Raw genomic sequence first — 17,184 nt, 5'->3', positions numbered from 1 at the left:
AAGTATGTAATTTGAAAAAAAAAAATTCGATAGAATACGATGGAAAGGGGAACCTAGGACAGAGTTAGATGGCAATAAAAAGTGAAGTTACAGAACGTATTTGAACTAGTTTTGTACAAGGCTGATTTCACGTCCCGGTAGATAAACAATGACTGTCTCGTTAAAGAGAACGTTACCTCCTTCGTTTTTATTAAATGATATAAGCATGTATGATGAAAAATGACAATAACAAACTGTCAAACATCTCAAAAATCCATAAAACGAAATACAATTTCAAGGCAGAGTAACACGGATCTCTAAAAAGATAGAGGTAGGATAATATAAAATGGAAGATGGTCATTAGTACCAAATCAAACTGTATACAATGTTTATAAGGTGGCAGTAAGCAGCAGGACTTAAAGAAAATTAAGGCTTAGCTTTGACAGATGCCAAGAAAAGCTCTGAACTTTGTGTTTGAAATCACGAAATTTTGAAAAGATAGAGTTAATATCAAAGAATATGTACACTGCACATGTGCTCGTCAGTTTCCTATTGGTAAGTTATTGACTAACTGTATAACTCTTCATGAATTTATAAAAAAAAAAACCCAGCTGACTCGGAATGAAATGGTCAGGAAATTTCCTCCTGTCAATCGATCCTTTTGATACTGTCGAAAAAGGTTTCAAACATTTTTAATTTTGTATTGTTTTATTGATAACATTTAATACATAAAATGTGCTATATATGATCAACGAAAGTCCTTATATGCATGTATATTTCTTCTATTTTTTTCGGGGGGAGGGTGGGGGAGTTGATATGTAAAGTGCAAGTGATTGTGTCAGTTGGCCCAATTTTAGTGACATTATCATGGCACTGCAATGTTGTTGTTTTTTTTCTTTTAAAAACTGATATCTTCGATGACTATTAACCCCCTTGCAGATGGTACCTGATTAAAATTTAAAATTAGATGTTAGATCCGCTGGATTATCGGTATTATTGGAAAAAACTTAGGTCTAGATGCTCTACCCACCTGATTTTTTTTAGATAAAAATTACGAAATGAAGTAAACAATGAGATCCGGATTATTTGAGAAAAAAATCGTTAAATCTCAATTTGAAATCATTATGGCGAATGCACTTTATTCCTTTCTGTAAGGTACTGTGATATCATTGAACATGTCAGTTTTTAAGGTGATCAATTATTGGGTGTGTTTCAAATTTGTGCAGTATTTTTTAAATTAATTTTCAATGTTGAGGACACGTCTCTTGGCCATTTTGTTTTCAAGTGTGTTCATTTCGCGTCAATCTTTCTTAGTGTTTGTGGCGCGAAAGCAATTACATTAATTTGTTCTCATTTGTAGCCCAAAACAACGTTTACTATACAAAGAGAACCATTTAATGTGAATTTTTATGTTAATGTTTTGTTCGTTTAGCGTTTGATTTTGATTACTGTATGTTTTAATCTTATTCAATGCGACTTTGAGGTTTTTTTGTATAATTTGTGTTCTTTTATATGGTAATATTGCCCTATCCGCGGTCCATAGAGGATTGTGGTTTTCTGTATGCATTGTAAAGGTTTGTTGATTTAAAGTAATAAAAAAATACAAATAGTGATAATAGTGATCAATCAAATCTGAATATTGGATATAGTAAGTTTGAACAATGGGGAAAATGTTGTTTTTAATACTAAATATAATGACTTTGCAATTTTCTTTTTGGTTGAAAATAGAGTCGCTTTTGGAATTGAGCATATCCTAACATGGTGTAAAACTGTCGTGATATGTCAGGTGAGATTATCAAATTCAAAAAATAATTTTTAATGAAACTGTTTTTGTTCATAGGAAAAGAAAAGTTGTACAATAGGATCTTCAGGGAGGTACTTTGTTATTCAAGTTAGTACGTACAATGTACCATTTAACAATTATACAAGACTTTGAAACCTAGAAACAAAATAAAAACAAACAAACAAAACAAGAACAAACAAAAAACAACATTAACATCTAAAATCGAAATCAATGAAATTGACACTCCAATCTTACTTTAGGAGCTATTTGATATTGTGTTTTGTTTCTGTGGTTCCTATGATCAAATCATGTTTTGTTTGGTTATCATATTTCATGTGTTAAAATGACTGTTTGTGTTTGAAATAAGCAATTACCATGGTTACAGAGATTTCCCTTCCATTTTTATCAATCTTGAAGGCTGTTATCAGTATAAAACTTTGAAAACAAACGGGGTTTATAATTATAGTACTTCTGCAAAATCATAAAGCGTCTTTTTTAGATTTAGTTTCCAGCAAAGAGACACTGCGGTTGAAGAGGGCTGGGTGGTTGCAACCATTTTTAGACTGTTTTGATCTCCTTTAGAAAAAGAGCCCCATACAAAGACAGAGAAAAATACTCAAATTTAAAAGCTAAAATTTATGGATTTTTTCTTGACTAAATACTAGTTTATAGATTAACAAATCATATCTTAAAATTAAAGGTAGATCTGATGGTGAATGTTGTTAGTTATCTCGCCCCCCTAAGAGATCCACTTTTCAATAAAACTCTTTCAAAGAAAAGACTTCATTAATATCTTGTCCTCTGAAGGTTATTATATCTTTTTGTCTTGAAGTTACCTGACTCATATCTATAGGCGAACAATCCCCCTCTATCATGTGTTCGTAATAACATACTTTGAAGTTTCATTTTTATGAAAGTGTGAACGTTATGCAATATCACTTTTGTAAAATGCGGGGTTAACCATGACAACTGATGAAATCAATGATATGCCTTCTTCAATTTCAATTACCAAATGATCAATATGAAATTTATTTCAAGTTTGGTCGTATTATCACCGGGGAAATTATGGTGTTTCTATATATCCGGCGACAATAAAACTAAAACGCTTTAGATGGTAAAAAGCACTTTATTTGAACTTTAGGTCGGTATGGGTGATTTCTGGGAATCCAAAAACTACCCGAACAATCCGAAACCTAATTCCTCTCTCCCGACAATGGTGTATAACACAATATAAATAAGAATTGAAAACAATAGAAATAAGCACTTAAGCACGAGTGACATATGTCATAGAGTAAAACTTCAATATGAGTGAGTCAATTAAATCAAAGGTGAGGTGTAAAAGTTAATAAAATAATTAAGCAATTACCGGTATAACTGAAGTGAATTATTGTCTTGTACAAAGGGAAAAGTATATTTATGAATAGATAACAGTTACTCAAATTTCACTCCATGATAGTATCACATTGCTTTGGATCCGCAGAACTTTTTAGAGGTTTTAATATCGTTGATTTTTATCCTACATGGTTTGAAATTCTCGTGATAGAAGTAGTGTAGAGTTAACTTGATTAAAGCTAAATCCTAGGGACCGTTTGATTCACTTCGTAATATTAAGTCACCATTAAAAAATCTTTGTATTTAGTTAGGCAATAAATAGGAATACATTTTTGAAAACGTTTAAAGAATTAAATCAAGAATTGAAAAATATGCTTTTTTATAATATATAATATTATAAGATAAAAGCAAGATCCGTACTTTACTGGCATATCGATCCAACTTTAAGCTAATTTTGTATACAAACTGTATAAGTAAGGAAGAAATTAAAAATACAGACATATATTCATGATATTGGCAAAATTGCTATCAAAGACAGAGGCTTGTTATTGTAAACTAAACAAAGAAGAATGAAGAGATACAACGTACGTATTTAGCATACAAAAAAAATTAAAAAAAAAAAGCCACAATTTATGAACCAGGGAAATATGTATTTTGTAAAAACAAAAGTTAAAACTTAGAAACTCTCTCTCTCTCTCTCTCTCTCTCTCTCTCTCTCTCTCTCTCTCTCTCTCTCTCTCTCTCTCTCTTTTTAAAAATGTTAGTTGATAATTGTCAAAATATCATATACTTGACAATGATGCAAGATATGTGTAATTCTTGTTGCGCTCTCCCAAAGGGTAGCACCGTAGAACAATATTAAGAAATAATTACAAAAGGGTTGTTGAGATTCCTGCAAAAACCTGAAAAAATTTATTGAAAATTCGACGGACTAAAGAATCTATACAAAAAAATAGTGTACTAAAATAACAAATTAAAGGAAAACACATACTTTCGTGTATTGAAAGAAGGAAATCGATAATTCTAAATTCTAGATTTTATTGCACCTGCAGTTTTTTTTAATTGTTGTCTAATTGTTTGTTCATGGTATATTCTCTCATATTAGTTATCGGAGACTTGCATAAATAATAAAGAAGCATTTTATGTTTTTTAAATTAAAACCCATTCTCACACATATTGACTTTTTAAAATGCATACACGTCCGCTCTGGGACTCAATAGTAAATGCATTTATTGGTGTTTAATTTATTACAGGACATCTTATTTGGTAGTCTCACAGCTTTCTTTTACCTGGTGCTGCGTGCTAAAGGAAAGAATAGTCGCTTACAGTTTCATGTGTAACAACTTTTTCGTACTTGATACTGATATTACATCAAAGTAATTGTGGCATACTATTTCATGTTGACATTATAAACCTTGTATTGACATAATTACAAACCTGCTATTGACATATATGAGTTATATATATATGACCCATTAGTGTCATACGCAGGGAAGGGATCTACATATACGTTTACTTTTACTTTTTCACTTGATTCAAACACGACCTAAGTTGTGCTCATATAATCAAGAAACAGAGAGTTTTTTTTTCAAGTGAAGATTAATCAGTAACTAGATCACCCGGTCATAATATTTCAGTAGTGATACTAAAGAGACGACTTTTGCGAGTGAGATTGACTTAAATTCACTAATTCACTTCTAGCCATACAGCAGGTAAATGGTCAAAAGCATGGCATGAGTTTTCGGTGAGTATCCTTTTTTGGAAATCGAGATTTGTGCTACATCTGTGGTAAACCGACCTTAAAAATATAAAAAAAAATTTAGCATTAAAAATATGTTAATAAGTTTCCATAATACTGAATTTATGCAAGCACATGACGTTGGGGACCAAACAAAGCCTCACGGTGTGATAAATTACCCCACAAAGATTCTTTTCAAGTAGCGCAATGTCCGCGTAAATCTTTCTTTTCAAGACCTAAATCAAATTCGATACAATTTGTTCGTTTTATCAAGTGAATGTGTATTCTGATGACTATTACACAGAGAAAAGGTTCCGTGCTAATACGATTGTACTGTGTTTCGCACGCCATGAAATTGATGAATAGCCATAAGAGAACGTACTGGACCAATCCTCGTATTTGTAAGGATTAGTGTGAAGAAAAAGTAACTCCATTACTCAGTCTTTATCAGATTTTTGCACACTGTAGCTGCATTGATCAAAAAAATTATTTATTAAGTCATTCAATGGATTTATCGCGCGTGCTCTAATTTCCGATGAATTGGGGCTTTATTATTTGTTCCGCAAATAATCCTCTGAGTTATATTTTTTATCAATGGGAGGAAAGAAATTCAGTGAAAATTGTATGTGGGATTTTGGTTTTTGTTTCCGTTTTGTGATAAGTTAGGAAACAGCGCACATTACAAATACCAGGCAAATACACTTACGACTAAGAGATCTTGACATTCAAAATCTTTCGTGTTATAAATACATTTTTATCACCTATCTCTAATTATGATTTATGACATGTCGACTGGACGTTAGTTACCAGTTTTTAACATTTGTAGCCTTGCCATTTTTTTAAAGGAATATATGTTTATTTTTAATATTATTCTAAAAATAGATAAAAATAATATTTCCCGATTTTTAAAGAAAAGAATATATAATTATCCTTAACCCCAATGCGATGCAAACCTCGAGAAACGAGTCAAATTTTATCAAAATAGTTTCAAAATTAACTTTTGTGCATTTTTGAAATAAAAAGTGACATCCTTATCCACCAATCCAAACAATGAATAGAAAGGGTGCAAACGATATCGATTTTATCAAACTTAATGTGACCTAACAACATACATATAGCTATCATCCATATAATATCGATTATGCAGATAACACGACAATTTATTTCGATGGGGTTTGTTGGTAGTAATTTGGCTAATATTAATGCTCATTCAGACACAATTCTTGCCGCATTCACTCTTTGAGTTGGACGATGTGGATTATGGATACCATCTATATATTGATAATATCAATACGAGGGACATTCAACAAATAATGTTATCGTTTTTACAAAAATAACACAATAGGATATTTTTTTCTTATTTTTTAATGGTTACCTTAGAAATACTCTCGATCGTTTAAAAGACGGACATATTTCAACGGATAAATGGCAGAGCCCAAAGCATTACTTGAAGCATATCTTCCTCCTGACAAATGCTTTTTTAATTAAAAGAAAAAAATTACAAAAAGACAAGTCCGGCGAATAGGGAGGATGAACCTTTTCTTTTTCTAAAAATGATCTCACAGTTTGTGATTTATGTGCTGGGGCATTGTCATAAAGAAGTCGAATGTTGCGAATTCCAGATTTTGGTCTCTACCTTTCGTAATGCTTCTTAACTTTCTTCAGCACATAATCTTTGTATACATGTCCGGTGATTGATCTGCCTTTCTGGAATAGCAACTTAAACTATAGGACCTTCACTAATAAAGAAAATTGCGTATTATACTTTCTGTGTACTTATTTTGGCACGTTTTGCTATAACAGTGCCTTTTGCCTTTTTAGTGAACCACATCTTCTGATCAGTTTACTCTGAGGTTAAAAATAATGTACCCATGTTTCATCACCTGTAAACATTTTCGATAAACGTCGTCCATTGCAATTTTGTAGATTTTAAGTAGTTTTAACACATTTCAACCCGCAATTGATTTCGTTTCTCTAGATCTGTAAATAGATGAGGTATCCATCTTGCACAAACCTTTCGGTGGCCAGGATGTTTCTTTAAAATTGTAATACTGTCCCTGATGAAGTGCCTACTAAATTTCCTATTTGTTAAACGGTTAATCGACCATTAATAGTAATGATATTGAGGTTTTGGTTTTTTTTAACAAGTATTGCATCCGTTGAGGCCGTACGAGGTGCTCCATAACATTGCTTATCTTAAGGTCTGTTTGGCCATTTTTGAAATAGCTGACCCACCTGTAATCCTGTCTCAATGACATACACTTGTTTTCAAACATATTACACAGTTCTTTGAGAATTTCTGTCGAGTCTTTAGCTGTCAGACACATGTTATTGTTGTAGTCTCTAATTTCAGCCTTATTGGATGATGACTTACCAGTCATATTTTCATACAAAGTATTATGCAGGGGTTATACATGTATATCAGCTTCTCAAAAGAGTATTCGATAATGAAACGTGGTCAGATATACGGCCATAAATAGAATATGAACCAAATCATGCGTGAAAAAATTCAAAAGTCAATCGAACCTTGTATTTTATGGAATCGGATTGGTGACATTATATAAATAGTGCCTGTTTGGGAGGGTAACAGTTGAAATTGACACCCCGAGGATACCATTGTCAACCGACGTGAAGCGGAGGTTGACAATGGTTTTCGAGGGGTGTCAATTTCAACTGTTATCCTCCCAAACAGGCACTATTTATTTTATTATACTGAATGTCTTAATATTAGAGACTTTTTACTGCTTTTATATAGAAATGACGTGAATTCTACGCCGAACCGTACGCGCATAATTTATGCGCATGTAACAATTCGTTGTGTTACCCGTTGCTAAGTGTGTTGCTAACGCTGAGGGTAATAGAATGGATTATCAACTGTGTGTTAACCAATCAGATTTCAGTATTTAACATGAAAGTATAATAATATTCATTGTACGCCGGTCGTAAAAGTCCGTTTGTTACTGTCCAAAAATTTATACATGCAATCTGTTCTCACTAATTTTATGTCATCTTTCCATTTTGTAAAAACTAACACTGTGTGATCTATTGGAATCCCCCCCCCTCCCTTTTTTTGCAGCTCTCTAATGATGTCGAAACGCCCGAGAATAAATCAGAGCCATTAGTAATAAGGTTGCACAAATCAATGAGAGGCAGGATTTGTCTGTGGAGTATGGCCGGTGAGAGACATATCGTGTTCTAAGGGAAGTACCATCTAACCAAATCGCCTATTCTGGTAAGTGGAACAACAATTACACTGTAGTGTTCCGGAAAAGTTATAATTCGCAAAATGAAAAAAAAATGTATTAGTCGATAATGACTTAAGCGGGCAATTTCGTTATGACCAAAACTTTCGACAACGTTTTCTCTAATATCCTATCATTTTCTTTGCCAAACATTCTATTTAGAATTTGAACAATATTTTAAAAAGTTTTAAATGTATAATTTATCAAATGCATGAAAATCTAAGAAAAAGAGACCTATTGAGTTCCAATTTTTATTCTTACAGAAAGAAATCAATATGTATTGTGTTTATATTAAAAATCAAAGAGTTGGAGCTGCAACAAAATCATCAATTTGAATTGTAATAGAATGCTCCGACTTTCAAAAAATAACTCTTTGAATTTTTGTTTGTTGAGGTGTAACTTTTTTTTAAAAAATTTCGGTATACAAAGTTTGAATAATGCAAGTAAAGATTATGAAAAAAAATCGAAAATTGGACAAAAAAATTATTTCTAAATGCGAAATATTCCGTATATTTTGTATGCATTTTTTAATTGCTGATGAATTCTATTTCATACAAGAGTGGAAATTTTATTAATATATGACAAAACGATCGGGACAATTAAACAATTTGCACAGAACTAATGGTATCTCATGTGCGGAAATTTTAAAATTCCAAAATCCTCGCCAATCCCGAAAATCGAAAGTGCTGTCTGTCCAATATGATTCTTATCCATTATATTTTACTTAACTTAGTTTGAAATTGAATTCCTGTACCAAATATTTCGTACTATTTACATGTACCAACTGTTCGGATAGTGCAATTAAAACGATAATACTTTATATTTGGCTGCATAAGTGGGACAATTTGGCACGGAGAGGTATTCTTAATCTAATATTCTATCCCATTAATTGGATCGATATGCCATTAAGGCTAGCGCCATAGTCCCTTTTTATTGGTCGGATGATGTTTCATATTCAATATAATTGCACCGCCATAAACTTTTGTTAAGAGTTTTAAATGAGGTTTTCTATAAACCAGTTGTCAAATTGTAAATTATGTAAGTAAAAAAAAATTAGTGCATACACTTCACTAGCTACTTGATTTTGGTAAAAACTCTCTAGTTTCCGATTCCAAGTTTTGCAAGTTTAGCAATTAGGACGTTCGAAATTGAGCAAAATGGATGCATTATTCCAATATCAACTGATATCGATTACGCACGTTTAATTTCTAGACGTATACTGCATGTATATATTACACTATATGCTATTAAATTTACTGACGAGACTCTGTTTTGTGTGAAATAAAGTACATTATCGTATCCGGTTTCATTATTAACATTTTATTTACATGACGATCTTGCAATTTGACCCATGACCAACATTCTTAAATAAGCCGTTTCCTTGCTAAAAATATCATCCCTAGGGTTGATGCGGGTTCTTTTTCTTGTTTTTGTTTTGTTTTGTTTTGTTTTGGTTTTTTTTTACAAATAACTTCTATTTATTTTTCTTAAGGAAATTGAAAACTAAAGGAAAGCATATTGCAAGAAGGAATTTAAACTCTTTTTGACTTGTAGCTAATATTCCTTCATTTCACTATTAGCTTGCAAAGATATTGTGAGGTGGGGGGTAGGTATCTCTTATTCCTGCCACCCCCCCCCCCCTTCCTAGAAAATCGGTCTTTTAAAAATGACGTAGATTCGAGAAGTTTGTAATGGTGAAATACACATTTTATATATATATATATATATATATATATATATATATATATATATATATATATATATATATATATATATATATATATATATATATATATATATATATATATATATGAAAAAATCGTCGATAACGGAAGATAAGTTAATTAGTTATATTCTCACTAACAATTATGGACTAATTGAGAATTGACTTTTCGAGGGGGTCAGTCAACACCCCCCTTTTGACCCCTGCCACCCCGCCATTTTGGTATTTGTGACTTTATAGCGCAACCGGTCAAAATGCTTATTAAAAACGCGCGTTACTGAGGGTCAATAAAATATATTCGTGTTGGAATAATTGCTGAGGTTTGTAATAATGACGTAAAGCATTATTACCCATGACGCATTTTTACGAGAATGAAATTAAAATGCTTCTTGTGTGTACCCCGGGACCCCCCCCCCCCCCCCCCAACTTGCAATAAGGTAAAGAGAAATGAATGTAATCAATAACACACGTGGTCCAGATTTACGAATTCCCAGTTTCAAAGAAGCGAAATATGTGTATTCATCGAGGATTTCCTTTTTTTTAAAGAATGTACTTTACAGGTATTAAATGGTCAAACTCTATCCGTTTCTTATTATTTCGAAGTCCTCTTTCTGCATGATTTGGTTGCAATTTAGAGTCTTATGGAAATATTTCAGTAAATCGTGCATTATGACAAGATGATATCGTCATTCACGAGTTTTAATATACAAAAGTCATATTTGCTGGAATGTTCGGATGATAGCAGGGTAATAAAATACCCCACTTTGACAAACTGCACCGAAGAATCCAATGTTTGTTGTTTATTTCAACAAAATAGACGATGCTACAGAACGATAGTTATACTAAAACAATATCATATCCGGTAATGGCATAATGGCTAACTTCACAGAGGCCATAGAAATCGTTGGAATTGCTTTCTTCAGTGAAATGTGGTAAACCGAACCAAGTGATAAGGCGCTTCTGTCGTCCCAACGCCATAAAGTTAATCCACTGCCACAGGTGAGGCAGAACGACTTCCGGCGACTTTGATTTTTTCGATCTTTTCCAGGATTTGCCTCAGTACTATGAGAATACTAGGGCATGAAGAATTTAGATTAATGTTTTATCGCTAAATATTATTTGTGTCATCATGATAGCGATTCCCTATCTAAGTCAGTGAATTGAAAATATGTACCTTTCAGTGGCGGATCCAGGATTTGTTGAAAGGGGCCGGGGTGCTGGGGGTCACCAGTATGTGCAGGGCAGAGCCCTGGTGGAAGCCCAGAGGTGAAGCCCCTGGAAGCTCCCGGGTTTGGAGGTGTTTAAAGACACTTATTTGAGCTACATAGTATTATGTATTCTAGTTACTAGACTTGACATGTTATAAGAACGATAAATAGCTGATTTGACATTCTTTTTCTACGGGTCTTATATATATTTTTTTTACAATTTTGATCACATAAGGAGGGTCCAGGCCCCCTCTAAATCCGACAGTGCCCTCTCAATACAAAATGAATAAGTTCCACAACTCCCGCCATCTAGTCCGGGAGAAGTCACAGCATCTGATCACCTTAAAATGCAGTCTTTAGCAAAATATCTTATGAAGCAAGCAGTTTTAACTTAAAACACTTTAAGTCGAGATGTGTCTAAAATGACGACGATTTGCAAGGCTTGCTGAATATATTTTATTGGTGTACCCATGTTCTTACTGGCTATAGTCTGTCCCAAGTAATTGCTTCCGTCACTTTTTGGTGATTTTTAATTAAAATAAACATATACCTGTCAATGAAGAACAGTTTATAAATCGATAAAAGATAAAAATCAAAGAATTTTTTTATTGATGCATCATCTGTTTTTACCCGGACGGGGAATTTCACAGGAACGAAAACAAACATCCTACGGAGATTCAAAATGGGAAACATATATAATACTAAAATATCTTTTCTGCATTCGGAGTGCTCGGAACACCTCGCACAATTTTTAACATTGTCATCCGGGGTACTTTCTTGTCTTTTGCAATGCAAAATCACCGTAGTTTTTTATTTAATTTTAGACTGTGCGGTAAAAGAGGCGTTTCAAAACAAATAATTTGGACTTTTTCATTCAAGTGATTGGATGCACACTGTATTTTGGCTGCTAATTTAAGGTACCTATGATAAACGAGATATTTCGCAAAAAAGAGGTTGAAGCACAAACTTGGGATAGAGCATAGATGGGAAAGGTTCTTTTTGTTGTGTGTGTTTTATATGGGTGTCATAATATTCCTATGTTAACCTGATCATGTTATATCTCGCTCAGCCTGCCATTGTGACAAATGTTATACATGGTTACAGCGGGGAAATCGAATTTGTTAAAGTCTGCGGGGTTTATTCGTCAGAAACAAACCTATCAAATTTACAAGAAAAATCGTTTAATATGCTTTTGTAAAGCAGTGAATGAGTAGGATGAGACTGGAGTCTTTTAATGAACGGAACTATTATATAATGGCATCATTAACTGTTTTATCATGTGAATTCAGTCAGCCGAGGAACACTTTTACCAGTCAACACTAACTAAGTACTCTTAAGAGGCTGGGTGGTCCCGAAAATTGACCACCATACCTTACTTAGGTTTTTTAAAATGATTTTTAAGCTATAAACTATCATTTTGGAAAGAAAAACATCCATAGTTGTTAACTTTAAAGTTCGAATGTTTTCCTTTATATACACAGCTCTTCTTTTTAGGAGATCTATAAAGTCTAAAAATAGTCACAACCATCCAGCGCTCTTAATGATCGACAGTTAAGGTATGTAGCCCAGATATGATTTTGCAGAAATTGTACAAACTCCTTATTTATTTATTTGTTTCCTGAATTAAATGTTGAAACTTTATAATGGTTGTATTCAGTTAGAAAATTGATCCGTTAAGTCAAGGTTTTTAATTCATTATTCATTGTAAACTGGTCAAGTTATGATATATGACTCTGAATATTTTTCATGGCTGTGAACATTTTTTAAAATAAAGCACAGTAAAACAAAGACATAAAGCTCGGATATATAAATCAATATTGTATTATAATTTTTAAACCTGTCTTGTCAAATTTCAGTCGACGCAAGTACTTTTTTAAATAATGTAAAGAGTCGCTTGATGATGTTAGACTCGAAGATCCGGGTTATCTGTTGCCAAGGGGATTTAAACACAAAGGAAACAAAAACATGCCTAATTAATTTTTTGAAGTCTATCGGCGTAACAGACGTCTAATGGATGACTAGTAAATTAAACTCGTTTTTTGTAACACCATTTTTCTGATTAATTCCTCCATATTATATGATAAATGGAACTCAAACACTGGTGACCTTGGCATATACTTTCTTATTTATGTGTTTGAAATATCAATAGTGGTCACTATATTCTTAATATGTGGTCTGGATAAAAACCAGCATTTTTATATGGTATCTGTGATATGGCGTTTTCTTATCTGTTCTCAAAATTTCCTCGACTTCTTTCATCTAGAGAAACAGGTGTTTTTCAAAGTGAAACGATGATTCACTCATAGATCTTACTGCTCCAGTCACGGATGTAAACTGATGCCGTTTTCTTGGTTTATTCCAGATGACCGAAGACACTGAATTCCACGCTATTTATTCCTGTCTTTGTTTATAATATCCAACTGTCAATAGGTAAGTAAATAGTGTTTACTTGTCTCAGACATTACTTGCACTCTTTAATTGCTGCGATCAATTTGTCTTGAAAACTAATCCACGGTTTTTTAATGAATGGAAAATGTGTATGGAAGAAAAACTTGGATTGTTTATTTGAAGAAAATGTTCATTTAAAATACACGTTTAGAATTCAATATTTATATTTCTATTCAATATTTATTTTTTTACATCAGGCCTAAAATGAAAAAAAATTGTGTGTTTATGGTAGCTCGACCTTACCTACAAAAATGCCCCGATTCTACCATTTTTAGATGACTGTTTTTATCCGATTGTGATTTTCATATAATTTCCATTAAAACCCGCTTTTAAATATGACACAAACAAAAATCCTTTGGATTTTATATTTGTATTTGTGCCCTCATGCAAAAAAAAAAATATGATAAAAAAAAAAAGATCCCTACCTACCTAACCTAACGTTTGCATCAGTGTTACTCTTCACACACATTTTTTTGGCCTAATTATATTGACAGTGAATAAAAAGTGGTTGTTCGGCATTTTTACCGCATTCAACGAACTTACATAACCAGACTGAAATGGAGAAAAAATTGCCGCAAACACAACGAAATATATGTCCTTTAAATCTGATGCACGATCCGTCTCTAATTATACCGTTAAGAATGTCGGAAACCCGACTCGGCTCTTCATAACCCTTAATGAAAACTCGCGACAAGAAACGGTTTAAATTGGTCCGCAAATTGTTCCTTGATAAAGAAAAGGGTCGGCAAAAGGAGTATAATGAATTCCTACTCGTAAGTAGCTAGTGGGGAACAGGGCGACTTTCCTTTAAAGACACATGGTGAAGCAGTAATAATACATTTCCCATAATGATACATGTATTGTTATTGATGGATCCTGTCGTGCTGTATGGAGGACGGGAAAAGTAGAACTACAGTGATGCCATTTGATATATACTTAATATGTATGAACACGCATCATAGATCTGTGGTTCATACCGGTATATCCCGTGCATCATAAAAAATAACCGTCATATATCATAGAGTATCATGGTGTTTTATATATCTTCGAACCTCTCTTCAGTTTCTAGTTTTTATATAAGTGAGCAAACTATATAAAATTTTGTTATTGTTGTCCAGTTCGTTACATTGATTAAGAAGAAAAAAAGCAGGCCAATTCTTCCACAGATGGTACTACATGTATTTGTAAGTCTGTGCAGTCTGTGTTCTTAATGCAGCGAAATAATCCACGCAAAGTCAACCTCAAGTAAAAAACCAGATGCCATTTAGAACCATTTTAACAGCACCTTAGACTTTTGTTAGGATGTATCTATCTATTTCTTGGTCAAAACAAGTTGAAAATGACCTGGTTTCAAGTAAAATATGCCTAAGATTGCTTGTCTTAGCTCAAAAGCCAGACAAATCTTGTTGATTTCACAGAGCTATGGCTGAGTGGCCAGCAATGAAATAGACAGGCCTACGTCACATCGCTGTTTGACACAACTACTTAAAGTCCAAGCTCTTGTTAAAATGGTTCTATTAAAATTTTAAACACTTTCTATTGTAGGTATTTAAAAAAGTTGTCACTAAGATAGTGCACTGATAAATAATAAGTATGATTATAGTTACGCAGTTTTGAAAACTTCTAGGAATGCTTAATTAAAGTGTATTCATTCGCCAACAAATTATTTTAACCTACTAGATTGTGATTCGTTTTTTTCAGTAGATGTATTAACACAATCGGAAATACTTGATACAAAAAGTCATGTAAAACAACATATGTATACATCAAGAGTGTATTTCCAGTGTTTTATTCTATTTTTAGAAAAATGGGTAAAATTTGATAATAAAAAATTTGCATGTGTGCTATACGTTTTGTGCGTAGAAAATTGGAATGATATCGCTTATATTTTAATGAACCACAGTATATCAAAAAACTATTGTATGTGTCAAAATTTGATCATTTCTATTGGAATATCGTCTTATGTAATAAAAACGAATAAAGGCCTAATAACTAGACAACCCGGATCAATTACTGCGTTTTTTATTCGCAAAAGACACCATGAGGTTCGGTAACCTTGGTATTTGCCAAGGTTTGGCGACAATGAAACATTGCAAGCAGAAACTGGGTCGGTAAAACTTGATTATCTGCAGGAACCAAACAGTCGTGATATATCAAAGACTAATGACTTCAGTTCTCAAAAGATATAGTAACGTGACAAATAGCACCATTTCTTAACAAAACAAAAAAAAAAGAAAAAAACCCCCATAAAAAACGATCGCTTCTCTGTAACATTGATGGAGTTTATACTACAATCAGGACGGCGGTGTTCTTGCTCTGTCTATATGAATGCTTTAGTTTTGGTTCACTTATTAATGTGTTACCTAAATGGTAAAAGAAGCATAAAAACTGTTTATCAACGGAAATCGGAAGTTCAACTTTTCAGCAAAAACGATTAATGGACCACATAATGTTTGTACGCTTTGAATGGGCCATATAAAAAAAAAAAAATTTAAGTTGGGCATTACATCCGAGATATTGCTCTTCATCGTAAACGTTTAACAAGCAAATGCACTTAACGTAATAAAGAAACAAATTGTTCCATATCGAAGGATCATCCCATCAATGCGTGGGGGTATTTATGTCTGTTACGTTGACCAGAATTGATATTAAATATTAAACAGCTCGCGGTAAATGTAAACAGTGTAAGTGAAACTTCAACGCATTCATTGTTGACATGTAGCCAAACAGCGTGTTCCGAGAATCGTTTAAGCTAACGACGGAAATTCGGAAACAAATTGAGAGGAATACTTCTTTTTGATGGCAAATACATTTTAGTTTATCAAATCCATCAAAATAATGACACACTCATTACCTATTTTACAATATGTTATAGCATACTGATGACGTCACTATCCCGACCGGAAGTGATCTTAAATCATTTAAAAACTTCTGACACTCTACTGATACTGATGGCGGGCGTTGATCTCACCCGATTCATACATTAACAGATATTATATAATCAGATTGGACTGTTTCTCGGCTAGATATTGACGGAAAGTGTGCTGGTATTTCCTTATCATCAGAAAAGATAAAGAATATGTCATTGTATATAATCTTTAACGATTATCTACGGCAACCACCTTGTAGGTTTATCAATGGAAAAAGATGGCGATTGTCGCAAGATTCTGAAATAGTACTGTAGTGAAAATTGACAGCTGCACTTTTGGTTTTATGTTATTATCCATAATTAGAGTATCTTCAAAACATCCACCCTAGTCGTTTAAATACGTAACAAACTCTCTCGGCGTTGGCTAAATACAGAACATATTTCCATGTAGGATGGAGTTAGGAGTTCTTCTGCATCTCTCTCATAAACATGGCTACATAAATATAATTACATGTATGCGTACCTACTCGACCGTGTGTTAGAACAATGTACTATTACACTAATCCATGGACGATGCCAATAGATTACTAGTAATCGATTGGGACTTGTTATGTTAACCCAGATCAAATGGGAAGCATGTTTGTTTTGTTTTTCTTACTGTTTTAGGTTTGGCTTTTGCCATGGAGGGGCACTTTTACTGTTGAAAATAAGAAATTATTCAGCACCAAATTGTTATCATTTTTTTAATAATAGTACCACCATCTCTTAAAAAAAAAGAAACTAATAAAAACAACAACAAAGAAATAAAATTATTTGTAACCTTCTTATTTGCAAATCCCTATATTAATGAATTATATTGATC

The 17,184-nt window shown here is 33.0% G+C and overlaps 1 protein-coding gene across 2 annotated transcripts in view; it reads left to right on the top strand.

The window, feature by feature from the left end:
• Window positions 1-4,814: 4,814 nt before the first annotated feature.
• The window catches only part of LOC105331728 (FMRFamide receptor), a 29,500-nt gene continuing 17,130 nt past the window's right edge, over window positions 4,815-17,184 (top strand). The window contains exons 1-3 of one of the 2 annotated variants that reach the window (XM_011434044.4): window positions 4,815-4,838; window positions 7,909-8,064; window positions 13,368-13,435. The gene's annotated coding sequence lies outside the window, so the exon portion shown is untranslated. Of the gene's footprint in view, window positions 4,839-7,908; window positions 8,065-13,068; window positions 13,208-13,367; window positions 13,436-17,184 lie in introns of those variants that run through there. The other variant, XM_011434045.4, reaches the window with a different exon arrangement.

This window comes from Magallana gigas, chromosome 5 (assembly GCF_963853765.1).
Source record: "Magallana gigas chromosome 5, xbMagGiga1.1, whole genome shotgun sequence".
In the NCBI taxonomy this organism is placed as follows: domain Eukaryota; kingdom Metazoa; phylum Mollusca; class Bivalvia; order Ostreida; family Ostreidae; genus Magallana; species Magallana gigas.
Note: the sequence above shows the minus strand (reverse complement) of the source record. Positions and strands in the feature narration are given on the sequence as shown.